We start from the raw sequence: 16,028 nt of genomic DNA on the forward strand, positions 1-16,028 counted from the left end.
TTTCACTTTTTATTTTTGCTGTTTCTAGATTTGACTATGAAACTGAGCTGTGGCATTGGCACTCAAATGAGCTGGAAAATGAACAGAGCTTTGGGATTTATTTGGTTAGACTTCTTCTTAAATAACTGAGAGCTAATGAAGTTCGATTTTTAGAAGACAGAGCCCAACCAATGGCATAATTAAGTTCTCAGAATCTTACACACAATTTAATAAAACTTTAAAGAGTTTATTGCCAAATTGAAGAAATGCCGAGACAGCCACCAGATATGCGTCAATAAAATAATTTAATACGCCGAATGCCGCTATATTTCCTTATGGCCGGAGCAATTATGTTCAAGCATTTACACACATGTGCTCAGTGTGTGCTTGTGTGTCTGCTGCACATAGCCACAGCTACAGCAGCAATCGGCTGCCGGCCACAGGCGAGCATAAATTTTGCGGCAACAACAACGGCAACAATTGCTGCCACAAAGGCAATATCATATGCGAGTGTGCCGCACAAAGGAGGTGTATAGAAGGGCGGGAGCAGCAACAGCAGGCGGCATGTTGCATACCTCGGGCATTTGCAGCAATTAACACGGTCGACGGCGTGCCTTGGCGCCCACTTGTGCCTGCCAAGCAATTTCTTATCCACTTTTTTTTTTATTTTTTTTTTTTGGCACGTAATGAGCCAGGACGACTGCCCGAGCTGGCTCTAATTGCATTGACGCGTTCGCTTTGGAATGACATTGAGTATGTCAGACCCTACCCCTCGCCGACCTGCTTGCCGCCCAGCCTCACCAGTCACATGGTGGGAATTGAGTTGCAGTTAATTATATCCAGTTGGCATTTCGATGATTTTAATGATTTGTAGCGGTTTCCAGGCAAATATTTTACTTATTTGGCTTGCGTCTTGACCAGGCTGAGACCTGCTCTCTCACTCTCACTCTCGCTCTCTATCTCTTTCTGTCTCTAGGGAGTTTACCGGCAGCAGCCAACAAGCGTCGAGTGCAATGACACACAAGATCTTGTGCCGTGTGCTCTATGAGTATTTATTTACAGTTGTCGACGTCGTTGACGACAGCAGCGACATGTGTATATGCATGTGTGCATATACATATGTGTGTCTGTGTATGGGTGTGTGTGTTTGTGTAAGTGTGTGCGTTAATATTTAAGCGGCTACATGGGAACTTGTTAACACCAACCAAGCCAACAACAGCAACATCAGTACAACCAGCCGCTCAGGCCAGACAGCTCAAGGGAGCTAAGGGGGCGCTGCAGCTGCTGCTGCTGCTGCTGCCTTTGGTGCTGCTGGCTGCAGGAAGCTGCTGGCTGGTCTGGCCGGGTCTGGGGCTGGGCCACGTGAGTGATTGTCAAGTGGTTGACGCTGCAGACAAATGAAATTCGCTTAAAGTGCGCCGCAGTTGCCGCGGCTGACGCGACGGCAGCCACGTCTAGGACAACTTGACTTGCCTCTATATCTGTGAGGGGGTGTGACTGCCAGGTTGCCAGGCTGCCAGGCTGCCAGCTTGTCGTTGGTTTTTTTCAGGGCCTGCATACTGTGGCTTGCCCACGGGCATTTCATATTGAGCGTTGTAGGCGTGACTAGCACATGTATGTTGCTTTTAGAGACAGTGTCGAATATGTTCTAAATTTTCATGAAAATAGTTAATAAAATTTGATTAACTAAGAATAACTAAGAATCTAAATTTTTGATGGAATAAATATGCGAATTCTTTTTATAATCATTTAAAACTTGTTAGGGGAAGAACTGAATATATCATAGTATTGTGTGGCACACTCTTCTTTTCTATATCACTCAGATATTAAATTAAATAACAAAGAACTTAACAATTAGTTATTTATGTAATTGGCATATTTTCCAGGGCATTTCATAGTTGCGCACTCGCGCTTATGACCTTCTGTGTAATGCCTCGTGTTGTTGATGCTGTGGCAAGGAAGGCGGCAACAGCCATCAACGTTGCTGCCCCCGCTGCAAGTTTGTGACTTGCATTACGTGCATTTTTATAGAAAATCTTTCTTTTTGCTGCTTTAGTAGGTTGGTGGCAGGGGCGTGGGCAAAGGGTGCTTGGCAGCATGTGAAACTGTAAAATAGAATCAGCTCATTCGTCTTGTTGCGGAAAATGCATTTTATTTTCTATTTGGCATGGCACATGCGTGAAAATTACTTTATTTTTAATGACTCAGCTGATGATGATCATTATGAGGTTGATGATGAAACAGCAGAGTTGAAAGTAACATACCTGGACTGAAATGGCACAGTTGCATATACAGCTGCATTAGCAGTTGCTTTTGCATTTGCATTCGCATTTTGCGGATACAATGGCTAAGACAGCCGAGCCTTAGTCCCAGGCTTAGGCTATTATGCTGGTAAAAGCAGTTGAAAGCGTGGGCGTATTCTTCGTCTTGTTGTTGCTGGCTTCTGTGCATGTCATTAACATTATGAGTGCTTAAATGTTGTGTGCTGCTTCATTTTAAAACCGGGACTAGCTCAAGGTAACGGAAGCCGCCATTGCAATTGCAGTACATAAAAGTCATTTTTCGTAAATTGCCAGGCAACTTTTTTGCAGTGCCCAGGAGCTGCCTTCGATTGACATTTAGAGCCTAAAATGCACAGTGAACCTGCCGTTGAGCAATTCTCCAAAGTGTTTCACTTGCCGCCAAACAATAAAGCAGATATTGCGCCCCGCCTAGCCAGAAAGCATAAATTTTCTATGCTTCGGGAAAGAGAGGTCTGGGCGTCGTTCTGTTTGACGTCTTCGCACACGTGTTACAAATTTTATATGAGCAAACAATTTTCATGACGCCTACTCCCTACCGAAAAAAAAAATATAAACGCACAACAGATAAAGCCAAATACTCAGAGGAGCAGCAACAGAGGCGAGCAGTAAGAAAGGCAGAGAGAGGAGTTGGATGGTAAACTGCTGCTGGCTGACGGCATTTTTATATATGCGTACAGGAAAAATGTCGTAAAAAAGTTTTACGATCAAACATTGCACTTTATGTGCTTTTATGTAAAATTACCGTACAACATTGGCAACATTGTCAGCTGAGCTGTAAAAGTAGCTGAAATAGGCAAAAGGCAACAGCTGAAGGTGCAGCTCAGCGTCTCAGTTCCCAACTCTAAGTCCCAGTCCAATATCACAAGGCAATCAGGCGAAGTTGCCGCATTTTGTGTGTGTTGGGGTAAATCCAATTTACTTATTTGCCTGCGCCTCCTGCCCATGCCCATGTCCCCTCACTATTCTTCCCTTCACCCTAACGCATATATTTGAAGTCATTTGGACCACGAGGCGTATGCTTAATATGCGATATGACTTCAATTAGCGGCGAAGCAATAATATGCTGAGCTGCTTTTAATGTCGACATTTTATGGCCTGCTCACACATCGTTTTGCATTGAATTTCACACATTTCCTTATGCTGCATTATATGTATTTATGACCGAGGGCAATAGGGCTTTTATCTCTTGGTCAACAGCCGCCAATGTGCGCCGCCGCTCATAAAATTTATGCCACAAAATGTTTCACTCTTCTGCTTCGTGCCACACTCTCCCTCATGGCCATTAGCTGCTTCATGTTCTTCCATTAAATGAGCATAAACCATCTGAACAAATCAATGAATGCGTCAAAAGTGTCAAATGCGGGTTCAACCTGTGTCTCATTTGCACATTAATAAGCATATTATTTAAATGTTGTCGACAGCAGCTAGAATCGATCCGAATGGGCTCTCATATTTCGCTGGGGCCACAACAGGTTCTGTGACCCATTTCTCTCATTCTCAGTTCACTGAACTAAAGGCGCGTCGCAAATGTGGGACAAATTCCCAACTTAATTTACATAATTAATCAAATGATGAGAGGAGAGTTTAGCTTTTCTTGAAATAATTATTATAATTAATAATCACAATTAACAATTACATGATGTATCTGATACCAAAGTGCAACGTATTTAAACATGTATTGGATAATGGATATGTGATAAGCGTTTAGATATTTGGGACAAATTCTTGACCTAATTTGCATAATAATAAAAAGAATCAAAGATATTTGTTGGATTATCATCTTGGCTGCTCAATAATAAAAAAACAGGGCATGGAAGACCAAATAAATTAGTGAAATATGTTTAACAATTAATTAAATAGAAGATATTTCTATATTATTGTTAGCATTGACCTCTAAACATTTTTAGCTCATTTGCATAAAAAACAAGTAAGAGCCTCTTGTCGGGAGTTCACGACAAGGAACTCACTTTTACCAACATCAAATTCAGCGCTACGAGCTTGTTTGTTTAACAGTAACAAAAATAAAATTAAAAAAAAATATTTATATTTATATATTTTCACGCGATAGGACTCGAAATCGTAAACATACCTCATTACTTGCTGCCTATTCTGAATAGCTTTAAAATGAATGAATACTGATTGAATGATTAAGATATAAGAGGGCACTAGAAGGACCTACGTTCCAAATCTTAGTCTTTAGTTCTTATGAGTTCTGAAATCCATGCTGATCAAGAATATATATACTTTATGGTGTTGGAGATGCTTTCGTCTGACTGATTCTTACATTTGCACAAGTATCTACCCCATTTACCCATTTTTAATGGGTAGACTGAGAGTTGATAATGCTTGATATTGCTTGACAATCATTATTCAACAGCAATATTTTAAAAAAAATTCAGATTGTATTTAATATATGTGATACGATACCTTCCTCCTTTACCACTTTAATATGTAGCTGCCAAAATTTTCAATTTATTGAAAAAAAAAAAAAAAAAAAGAATGTATGCAAGAATTTTAGAGAGTAAGCAGTATGAAAGAGCACAAATGGATTAGGTCTGGCAAGTTTTGATATAATTGACAGAGTGCAGCTAAAGCCTGGAAAAACTCTTTTCCGTATCGCATGGCATCAGCCGCTTTGGCAGCTTTTAATGCAGCCTGCACAAATTCAACTGGAAAATTCCATTTTTTGCGATGCGTATTTTTTTTTGTGTTGCCAAAACTGTATTTCAAACGGCTTAAGCAGAGATGGTTGGTGCGGGTGTTAGAGGGCTTTTATGTGCTGCGCTTTCAAAGTTAATCAGGCTTGAAGGCTTAACAAGGCTTTAATTGAAAGTCCAGAGTTGTCAAAGGCTGTTAGTTGGCTACTATTGTCGATGTTGTGCAACTGGCACAAACGTTTTGATTGCCAGTTGGCTTGACATTGAGTCAACGCCAAAAGACTTCTATATATTCCATTATAAAAACATAAATTATAAATCCAATTAAAAACGATTTTAAATATAAAAAGTAAGTAACTTTGTCTTAACTGTACCTCAACAGCGGCCAATGTGCAACGGACTGTTGCCAGTTAGTTGGCTCAGTATCGCGATTTACCATCGGTGACAGTTTTTAGTATGCCACGCAAAGCTACGCCGTGCTGCAAATAGGTGTCTATGGGGAATCGGGTCAGCAGACAATGTCAGCAACATTTTGCCACGAAAATTTGCATTGCATTAATTTGCTGCTGCAGTCGGCACAGGCGACACACAGGCCAGCGCCCGGTTAGAACTCGGCTCAGTGGCGCAGCGCAAACTAAGCCCTGATGAGCAACTCGCCAACAGCTAGGCAAACCAAAATGCCTGCAACAAAATGTGGAGCAAAAATATTGAGAGGCCGCTCTTTACCTTTTACAGGGAGCGCTCAAATATTTACTGGCGCTTGGCCAGGTCAGGACGGTGGGTTCAATGGCTAAGCCACTACATTAATGAACTGGGCCGAGACATAGCTCGAGCCGGAGTCAGTTGGTTGACGATTGCTTTTCCTGGCAATTGGTTGAAGACTCAATTACAATTTGTTTATTTGTGGCGCGCTCTTAAGTTGTTGGCCTTCTTCGTCGTTTTGGCCGCTGTGTTTGAGTTAAGCTTTCGCTTGCGGTTATTTAATACACTTTGCTGTGGTTCAATGTGCCTGCTGTTGTTGTTGTTGTTGCTGCTGCAGTTTGAAAGGAAATGCGCGTCAGTCAGCCAGCCAGTTGGAGGGCTTGACACACTCACTGAAACTTGGTCTGCTGCTGCTGCTGCTGCTGTTGCTGTTGGCAGTCTGGAGTGTAAATAATCGACCAGCTCACTTTGTGGTTTATGCGTTTTACTTAATTACCGATTGGGTTTTTGAATGCCCTTTGATGTGGCCAGCAGTTGGTATATACAAACGTAGCTGTGTATTAGCTCTAAGCATGGGTGTCATTTCCTCTTGTGTGTGTGGCTTTTGATGTGGGCGGCGGCAGTTGTTGCTTGTCGTCTGGTTTCCTGCCTGTCGCGTGTCTCTCGTGTTTCTCTGTATTTTTTCTTTCAGATAAACTAATTCAGCGCACATAAATCAAAATGCAATTTGTTCTGCGCAAAGGGCAAAAAGGCTAATAACTAAACAAACTGCGGGCCACTAAATCAACGAGCCGCACGATAAACTCAGGCAAACAGCATACCAGGCTAGGGACAACATTTACCAATGTTGCCGCTGATGATGATGACGATGATGCCGATGCGGATGCGAATGCTGATTATGAGCTGCTCCGTTCTATGCAATATGTGTGTGTGTGTGTGTGTGTGTGCTGGGAGCTAGCTTGTGGGCAAACGGTGGAGCGTGATGTTCATAATTTATTAGCTGACAAAACAAATTCATTATGAAATGATAAGGCATTGAGCCAAGAAATTGTCATGCCTAGTCTGATGAGGCGGCATACCAAAGAGATACAACTGGAGAAAAGGGAGAAGTGAATGTTGCTGCGCTGCCCCGTTGCAAATTCGTCAAAACGCAAAACAACAAGCCACATATCATGTGAGGAGCACGTGACAAAGGTTTTCCCCAAAGATGGACACGTGACAGCTAATCCTGTCACGCAAATCACACTTAACTCTTTGCTGTTTTTTGTGTTTTTCCTCAGCTAAAGCTTAACTCCGGGCAAACTTGCCAGCTCTTTGGGGTAATTAAATAGAGATTAGAGATGGTCACGTGAAATACTTAGTTTTTCCTTTTATGTGATCGCCATAAAAAATGGCAGCTATTTGTATTTTCAGTCATAAACATTGTCTGTCTGGGTTGAGATATAAATTTAATTAGTCACAGCCATAAATAAATGCATTTTCTAAAAAGCAATTTTCATAAAATGAAGAATTAGTTTTCTTGTAGTTATTGGATTTACTTCAAATCAAGGCTATATCTTCGAAATTGTGGCAGCGAATCATTTTTATGGATTACGTGTAAGCTGAGGATAAAAGCTCTTATGCTCTGCAGATGTGATGTGATGAAGAATATGACTTTTTTTAAGCTTTTAACATATATTACTTTTTACAGGGTATATACGTAATTTCTCATCATTTGCCATATGAGCTATGGGCTTCAGTCTAGGCAAAGATGCTGCCATCTCTAGCTGACAATGGTAGTCAGAGGAACAGCATCGCTGAGCAGCTGCCTCCGGCCCTGGACCCGGAGTTGGCCCTGACATTGGCAGTGACAGCAGCGGCAGCAGCTCATAAAATGCCGGAATGACGTGAAGCTGACAGCTAGTACATTTCAACCTGAGCGCTGCTGCTGATTGCGCTTGCCGCAGCTGCTCATCAGCAGCAGAGGCGGCAGCGGAATCAGCTACTCCAGGATCTGGCACGCAGTAACTGGGACTTGGCATTACAAGCTTTAATAGACAAGCGCAGCGGAGCGCTGAATAAGATTAATGAAGCCGTTTAAAACGCTTCGGTTGTTTATCATGCTGCAGTCCACCCGAGCTCCAGCCCGGGCCACTGCTTAGGTGCTGCGGCTAATGTGCCGCTGCTGCTGCTGCTGCTGCTGCTGATGCTGCTGGTGGCGCAGCTGCGATCCCAGGCAGCGCCATTAGTTGACGTCGACACGGCTGGCTGGCAGAGTCGTGGCCGGGACAACAGGCAACTCAGCAACATGGCAACAGGCTGTTAGCTGGCCAAGCTTATTAAGTCGCCATAAACCATAAGCTCACGTTTCCCTAGCTGCCTAGCTGCCTAACTGCCTGGCTGGCTGGCTGGCATTGCGGAAAATATGTTTAATAAAAGCGGCATCTAAAGCTGTAGCTTAGTCAGGGGCTGATAAATTTCCGTGGGCGTGACAACTGCCTAGCTGACGCTGATTAGCCAGACATGACCCAAAAAGCTGCGGCCACGACTTGGCTCGAAGTTCAAATGTAAACGACATTTGCAGGCGCGCTGCAATTAAAATACTTCCATCGGGCCAAGTTCTCTGATGTCTGCTGACGGCTGACTGTTGACTGTTGCCTGCTGCCTGATGAGGCGTGCAGTATTTTGATGGCCAAACACGTAGAGCTTGACAATTTTTTTTATATTTTTTCTTTTGGTACCAAGTAGCCAAGTCAGCCGGGGCAGCCAGGGAAGCCAATGGCAAGGTAGGCGTCTGGCCTGGACTGAGCTCTGCGCGCTGTATATTTTATTGGTCGCATAGATCTTTTTGGAACGATAACGAGTTTGATTTGTACTCGAAGCAGCTGAAACGGGTTATGATTGACTGACAGTCCGACTGACTGACGTACTGGCCAACTGACTGCCGTGTGCCCGACATTGGCAGCCAGCTAAGCCTAGCCGAAAGACGACTAAAAAAAAAAAAAAAAAACAACGATGGCAATGTTGACGGCGACTCTGACGGTAACTCCGACTCTGACATCGCGCTGACTCTGACTCCTAGGCAGCTTCAAGTGTGCCCAGGCCGGGCCAACATAGTTTGTTATAAAATTAATGACCCTCATTTCGTATTCAAGTGTTATCGAAATGATTGCTGCTACACGTAGATTCTTGGCAGCAGGGCCTATGCATAGAGTACACATAAAAATATGGGCTTGGTTCAATAACAGCGCACAATGAATTATTATAGGTAAATATCAGCATAAATATATATGTGAGTATGTGTGTTGCCAATTAAAATAAAATTATGTGCGCCTCATTAGCTCGTTAAGTGCCAACTATGAAACTGAAAGACAGACCTCAAGCTTAACTGATGTTTTATAATATTTTGTTTCTTTTTTTTACTGGCTCTCTACAATTCTTTAGCTGAGACTCTAATGCTATGTCCCCGTGACTGTGTCTTTCTGGGAACAGCAAACACTAATCCGGATAGTGATACATAAGCTTTTCTTTTAATTGCAGCGCACGTCGCACTGGGCGTATGAGTGTTGTGTATGTGGACTGCCTAACAATAGTTTCGACACCTCATTTCTTTAACATGCTGCATGCCGCATGCTGCATGCTACACGCTCGCATGTACCCGCTCTCTTTCCCTTTCTCTGGGGCTCTCTTTTGAGCTGGTTTTACTTGCGGCACTTGCCTAGGCGTTGCCTCATGTAATTTGCTAGCCAGATAAATATCTTGCAGCTTATCACGATGTCTTAAACTGCCAGCTCCAGCGGCTCCAATGGCTGCAGCTTTTCATGGGAATAATTTATGTGAAGGTTAGTTGCAAGCTCACACGAAATTGCAAGAGCTGGAGAGCAGCGGGTAGCGCGCGAACAGGCGGCTGGGGGCGTTTACTTTCACAAGTCAACACGTGAGGCAGCTGTAAGTAACGGGGCGCGCATTGTGCGGCTGCCTGACCTCATTTGTGGGCGCAATTTGCTGCAAATCTGTGGCAACTAACAGCTAGCCAGGCAGACGGGCGGTTTGCCAGGCGGTCGGTCGGTCGTACCGGCAGGCAGGCGGGCAGGCAGCAAGCCAAGCATTGCGCTTGCATTCATTAACAACAAATTGTGAACGAAATGTGCATTAAATAAAATGTTATGAGCACACACACTCACACACACACTAGCACACACACTAGCACACACACTAGCACACACACTAGCACACATACGCCTACATGAACAGCTATGCAGGCAGCGGCATTTTCGTGATTTGCTTTTGTGCCGGTCAAGTTGGCAATTTGGCTAAGCGTGAAATGCGCAGACCGCAAGAAAAGTGGAAAAAATACTGCTCCAGTTAGCCAGGATAGAGGTAATAATAACAACAACTACAACAACAACAACAGGAGCATTACAGTGCACTGGTATGCTGCACTTTCAGGGCACTGCAGGTAGATACAAATATATTTCTCTAGAGATTTTGCACTAAATATGTCAGCCATAAAATGCATAGCTTAGATATTCAATATTTTTATGGTATAAGATAAAGTGTATGATTTGTGTAGCCTAAGAACCTATCCATACAATTTTTTATTAACAGTCAATACTTGTGTCTTAGGTTGAGGCTTAGATGCCGAGCAGTTTATTGCCAACAAATTAAGCCAATGTGGATGATTTAGAAGGGTTTAGTTTAGTTTAGTTTAAAATAAAGCTTTTTTACTGTGCAATATATATATTATGGATTCGTATCTATATTCTCAACGTTTACCTAGGGGTTATAAAAAAAAAAAAAAAATATATATATATATATATATATATATATATATATATATATATATATATCCAGATTTGAAGTTAGGTAGGGTTTATGCCTACAGCCTATATACTAATTTCAACTATACTGTGCCTTCATACTCTGTTTATTATACATGTTCACAGGGTATTAGCTAGCTTATAGCTTTTGATAGTTAACTCCAACGCACATACATTATCTTTTCAGTTGCACTGTGATTCATGCTTTGGCCCCTGGGCATAAATCAGTAGAAACAGAACTGAAATGAAATGCAGCCAAATGAAATGAAATGCACAACTGTCTGCAAGGTCTAAGCCGGCGATTGCATGCGAAATTTCCATAAAGCAAATGCGATTCGGTTTGAGTGCGCCCCAGTACGCTCGGGGGGCGTTTTCCAAACGCACCTGTGCTGAATGTTTTGCCAACAGGTAGCCACCCAGCTCCAACTTCAGTGCCAGGCCCAGACAGCTGCCGAACTGGTAGCGGTGGGCTGCCCCAGCTCAAGTTGGGCATACAAATGAGGAAGGCGCGCACAAGCTGACGGCGCACGTGCTTTATGCTAATTATTTGCTGGAATTGGGCGTGGGCCGACTAGCTGGCACCTGAGGCAATGTGCTAAGCAGCAGACGCACAATCAATTAATTAGGCATATTCAATAGATAAGTCTACGAGTTTTAAGATTATGCACTGATATGTATACTCTAGCAAATTAATGCCAATCAGGCAAGTTACAATTTCTATTTATAAGTATTTATTTAATCGCTTGTCAATAACAAGTTTTTCCTTATAAGGTTAGTTTAAGTGTTGGATACGAACCGTCTTAAGTTCCAGTTTCAAAATTTTTTATACCATTGCACAATCTGACCTTAACGTTTATAATAAAAATTAATCTGAGGCTCAATCTTACATATTACAGACATCTCATGTTTCATTTGAATTAACCAAAACTCCCCACGCTTCTCCTTGTATTCTATGTAATTTCCGACTGGGCTGTAGGGTATTATGCTTGCCACTTCTTTGATTTTAAATAAAGTTTATTCACACCTACATGATATGTTTTAATGTAGCTAATTAATGCATGACTAATTGAATTTTTATGGCTTATTGCTCATGGCTTGTAAATAATCTGGCTACAAGTTTGGTTTTGATGTAATTAAGCGGCAGACAGACAACGTTGCGTATGCGCAATGTCACTCGCTGCAAATTAACATCAAATGTCAGCTTGTTCGCTCGGTGGGGCTTCAGTTGTTGTTGTTGTTGTTGTTGTTGTTGTAGCTGCTGTGGCAAACTGATTAAAGTCAAACTGTGACGCTCTGTGCAACGAACTGTGGAACGAGCGTTGTCAGCTTATGGGTAATCATGTGCGGCTTGGACCTGGAATTAGACACAGTGGTGGTCGTGCTCTTGGTCGCTGTCTCTATATCTGTCTCTGTCTCTGTCTCTGTCCCGGTCTCGGTCTCGGTCTCTGTCTGGGTCTTGGCTGATGGCTTTCGGGTCTTGAGGTCGCTCACTCGCTCGTTATGTGAGTTCAAGTTCAAGTCATGTGCAGTTGCTGGCGTTGGTTGCTTTTAATTAAAAGTAATGCGCGCCGTTTAGCTAAAATGTGGCGTTTCCCCCTCAGCATTTTTTTCGTATCTATTCAGTGCTTTAGATGGGGTGGCACACCCATCCGCCGCATTAGAAGCAAAGTTTCTTTTATTTTTTTTTTTCGCACACGCTGCGGGTCTCGCGATTATTTATTTGATAGGTTTGGCAGCCGAGCGAACAACCAGCAGGCCGGGCTAAGACGGACCGTCAGTTTTGGTCAAATCACAGCAGGCGGCTGCTTGGTTCTCGGCCATTGATTGCTGTTAAAAATAAAGCAGGGAAACAACTGAAAACCGTGCCTGAATTATGCGCCCAGCCAGCAGAAATGGAATCAGAACGGCAGCAGCCGCCGCGACCCACGAACCCACAAGTTTAATGCTCGAAATATGCAAAATCATGAGTCTGCGTTGATTTTAAATTGTATCATTAAAATGTAAAGGCAGTCCAAAGTGCGGCAACGGCCGCAACAGCAGCATAATGAAACAACCAACACCAAAAACCACAACAACAACAACATAAGCAAAGCAAACAACTAACAAACAACAAGGCGCTGTAGAATATTTCTGTGTGTTTAATTTTTTCCGGCTTGTTCATTACAAATTTTGATTGAACCCCGAGTCGACTGATAGACGGGCTCTCCACACGGACAGCCAGTCTCTAGGGGGCACAGACATGGACCCGCTCTGGGGCAGATCAATCAATTTTTCGGCTTGCTAATAAATTGTGGAAGCGGTACACAAAAAAATAAACAAATTTAGCATTTGGCTGCTGTAGCAATTATATGTGTACAACCTTTTTTTGTGGGTCTCAGTTGTCCATTTAATTTATTTTGTATGTCTAATTAAAAGCGCAGCGTTTGGGGCTATTTTATTCGATATTATTGTTGCATGTAAAGTGTTCGAACCTTGATTTATTAATCTGTGCGGTATCTAATATAAATAATTGGAAAATATCTTGTACAAATGGCATACATGACAATGAACATTTTGATTGGATTAACTGCGTGTTATAGCAAATAAAAAATTGGCTGCCACACCATATTATTAAAAATGTATACAATTTTAATCAAATTTACGGCTGGAGCGATGTTTTTTTTTTCATAATATTGTTACTAAATGTAATACTAACTGTTGTGGTCAGTTTGTTTATAAATATATGCATATATTATACATAGTTATGAATCTGAAATATATCATTGTTCTTCAGCTATTCTGCTTGTAAAAAATATAATTGGATTTGCACATTAAACATGTAAAGGTTCAGCTGAATCAAAAAAAAAACTAGAATATCAAAATAAATTGCTGGTTGTATTATATTTTCGAATTTGGCAACATTTTTTTCTCGGTGCAATCTACTGAGCATATCTTAAAGTATAAACTTGCTTGGCCGTAAAATATATTTTTATTAAATAAATAAATAGTTATATTTTTGCTTCCTTTTAATGAATTGCCAACATTCGAGTTTTGTTTATTTATCAATGGTAGAGTATTTATAAAAATGTGTGCACATGCATGTATGTGTTTTTACATATGCATATATCAATTTTCCATCAAAATTGGAGCTGTTGAAATTTATGCGCACTCGATGTACGTATGGAAAATTGACGTTTTGCAGTTTGTCCCTCTGTCTGGCTGTTAGATCAGTTAGCATTTGGTGTTGTTTTTCGACTACACTTGCGAGTTGTTTTTTGTTTTTTGTTGTTGCTGTATCGATGTTGTAGTTGTTGCTGGAATTTTATGCAAACGACAGTTTGCTACAATTTATGGCCATCGAAAATTGGCAACAAATTTGCAGCGTCGTGTATGCAATTTTCGCAATTTTGCGCAATGCAAATGAAAATTGTGCAAAAGTAAGCGAGAAGTGAAACGAGAATGAGAGCTCATATATGCGAAACAAATTACAAATTTTTCACTCAATGGATGCATTTGACACTCTTTCCCAAACGAAAGCTCATATTTAAAATATATTTCTATATACATATTTATATGGATTGCGAAAGCGAGCATATGTCGAGTTGGCCGGAACTGTAATGCAAACGCGTCTAAAAGGTGTTAAAACGCTGACAGGGCATGCCAGCTATTAGCTGCTTTCCATTGTTGTTGTTGTTGTTGTTGTTGTATTTCACGCTGTTAAGTTATTCTTGAGATGCTCGATTGCTGATTTCGCACGCAAGTAGGAGTTGCTGCTGTTGCTGCTGCTGCCAATTGATTGCTTGAGTCATACTTGGAGCACAACGGGTTTCCAGTTGGAACAACAATAAAAACAATAACAACAACATTTGTATGCCATTTTATGTGCTTAGCTTGGCTGTGTCGCCAAGCCAAGGGGCAGGCAACAAGCCCCAAGCTGCCAGTTGCCAGTTGCTAGCTGCAAGCGGCAAGCGGCAGCTCCAACAAATTGCCACTCCAAAGGTGTTGCTGCCGCTGTCGCATTTCAACGTCGCCTTTGGCATGTTGTTTGCTTTTTATTTTATTTTGTTGCTTTACTTTTTTGGCTTTCGGTTAACGCGCTGACACAACAATGGGCTAGCTGGTGGCAGCGAACATGATATTTGGTACCGCCAGGCGTATACGTAATATTTGATTTGCAATTTCTATTACAGCTTGCAGCGGGCAGCGGACAACGGACAGCTATGCAATTTACAATTTGCACAGCGAGTTGATTGAACTGTCAATCGCCAGCGGATATTGTGTTATAATTTAACTAATTTCTGTGCATTGTCTGCATTTATGCTAGCCGCATTCGCCTTATGCCATTTAGCCAATTAAAATACCCCGTGGACTGTTAAGAGGGTCGACTGTGAGTCGGGAGCACATGGAGCATTATAAATATTTAATACGATTTTCTTTGCTTAATGGCTGCAGTAAGTGGTCTGCAGGTTAATGACATTTAATTGGCCTATACTCTATACGGGACCAAAGCGGAAATTGACCAATTGACATACATTTTTAAAGAGCCTGCTGCGAATCCAGCTGACCCAAGTAATTGACTCACAATTTATGTGCCATATGCGACTCGAACTGTAATTGTCCCCACTCCCACTTAGACTTAGTGCCTAATTCTATACAGCGTATTAAATATTTAGACTTTGCGTCGCTTGTTCTTCTTCTTTTCTTATGCTTATGCTTCTTCTACGCTGACATTTCACTATAAAGAACATTATTCTATTGGCGCAAAGGCCGCGTCTAATAAAAATAGCTGCACGTTGTCAGACACAGAAAACTATAAAAATTATACTGCGAAAAGCAAACAAACAAAACGAGGCACGCAGAGACGCGGGTTGAGAGAGAAAAATAATAAAAAATAGCCGCACTTTTCATAAGCGCTGCGAAAGATTTTGCAATTTATTTCGCTTGAGTCATGCCACGCAATTGTCTGAGCGTATAAAAACAAAGCGAAAAAAAAAATAACAGAAAAAATAAGCAGAGAAAAAACCAAGTTTTTATGACTTCAAAAACTAACGGCAACCCGCACCGAATGGCCAACCGACCGTCTGACAGACGCGCCTCACTTTTGACTTTAACGGTGTAGGCGCCTCGGACATCAGAGTCTCGATTGCCCAGCCAAAACTCAAACTCAAACCCAAGCTTAAGCCCAAATCCAAGCCCGAATTGCCGCTGGTGTCAAGGTTAAGCGTTTGGCGGCACGAGCGCAAACGAAATTCAGGTCAGTTGTGGATGTTTTGCGAGAGAGACCCCGTTCCCGGGGGCGAACAAAAGTTCTGAGCGGGCATAAAGCGATCTGACAAATGTGTTATCATAAATTTTGAAATGAAATCTTCGTGCCTAAAAATAATTGTGCGATTTATATTCATTAGCAAATGGTAATTTTGCCCATAACTCTAGCAGCTGTTTGGTTGCTACACCATCAGCTGTAATGATAGATATTATTTATTTATAGTAGATATTACGACTTTCTAGTAATATCTGACTAGAAATGAAAGTTGCATTCTCTGTGCATGGCGTTTTATCCTATTCTATGGGCTTTTACACATCTTCCTGTCAAACTTACTTGACCAGCA

General features: G+C 41.9%; 1 protein-coding gene across 8 annotated transcripts in view; it reads right to left on the bottom strand.

Annotated features, from left to right (window-relative positions):
- Positions 1-16,028, bottom strand: part of LOC6631040 (band 4.1-like protein 4) — a 62,890-nt gene that overhangs the window by 37,239 nt on the left and 9,623 nt on the right. The window contains exon 1 of one of the 8 annotated variants that reach the window (XM_070206711.1): positions 2,244-2,782. The exons of the other annotated variants lie outside the window; for them this stretch is intronic. The gene's annotated coding sequence lies outside the window, so the exon portion shown is untranslated. Of the gene's footprint in view, positions 1-2,243; positions 2,783-16,028 lie in introns of those variants that run through there. 8 annotated transcript variants of the gene reach the window in all.

The sequence above is a fragment of the Drosophila virilis genome, chromosome 2 (assembly GCF_030788295.1).
Source record: "Drosophila virilis strain 15010-1051.87 chromosome 2, Dvir_AGI_RSII-ME, whole genome shotgun sequence".
Lineage (NCBI taxonomy): Eukaryota > Metazoa > Arthropoda > Insecta > Diptera > Drosophilidae > Drosophila > Drosophila virilis.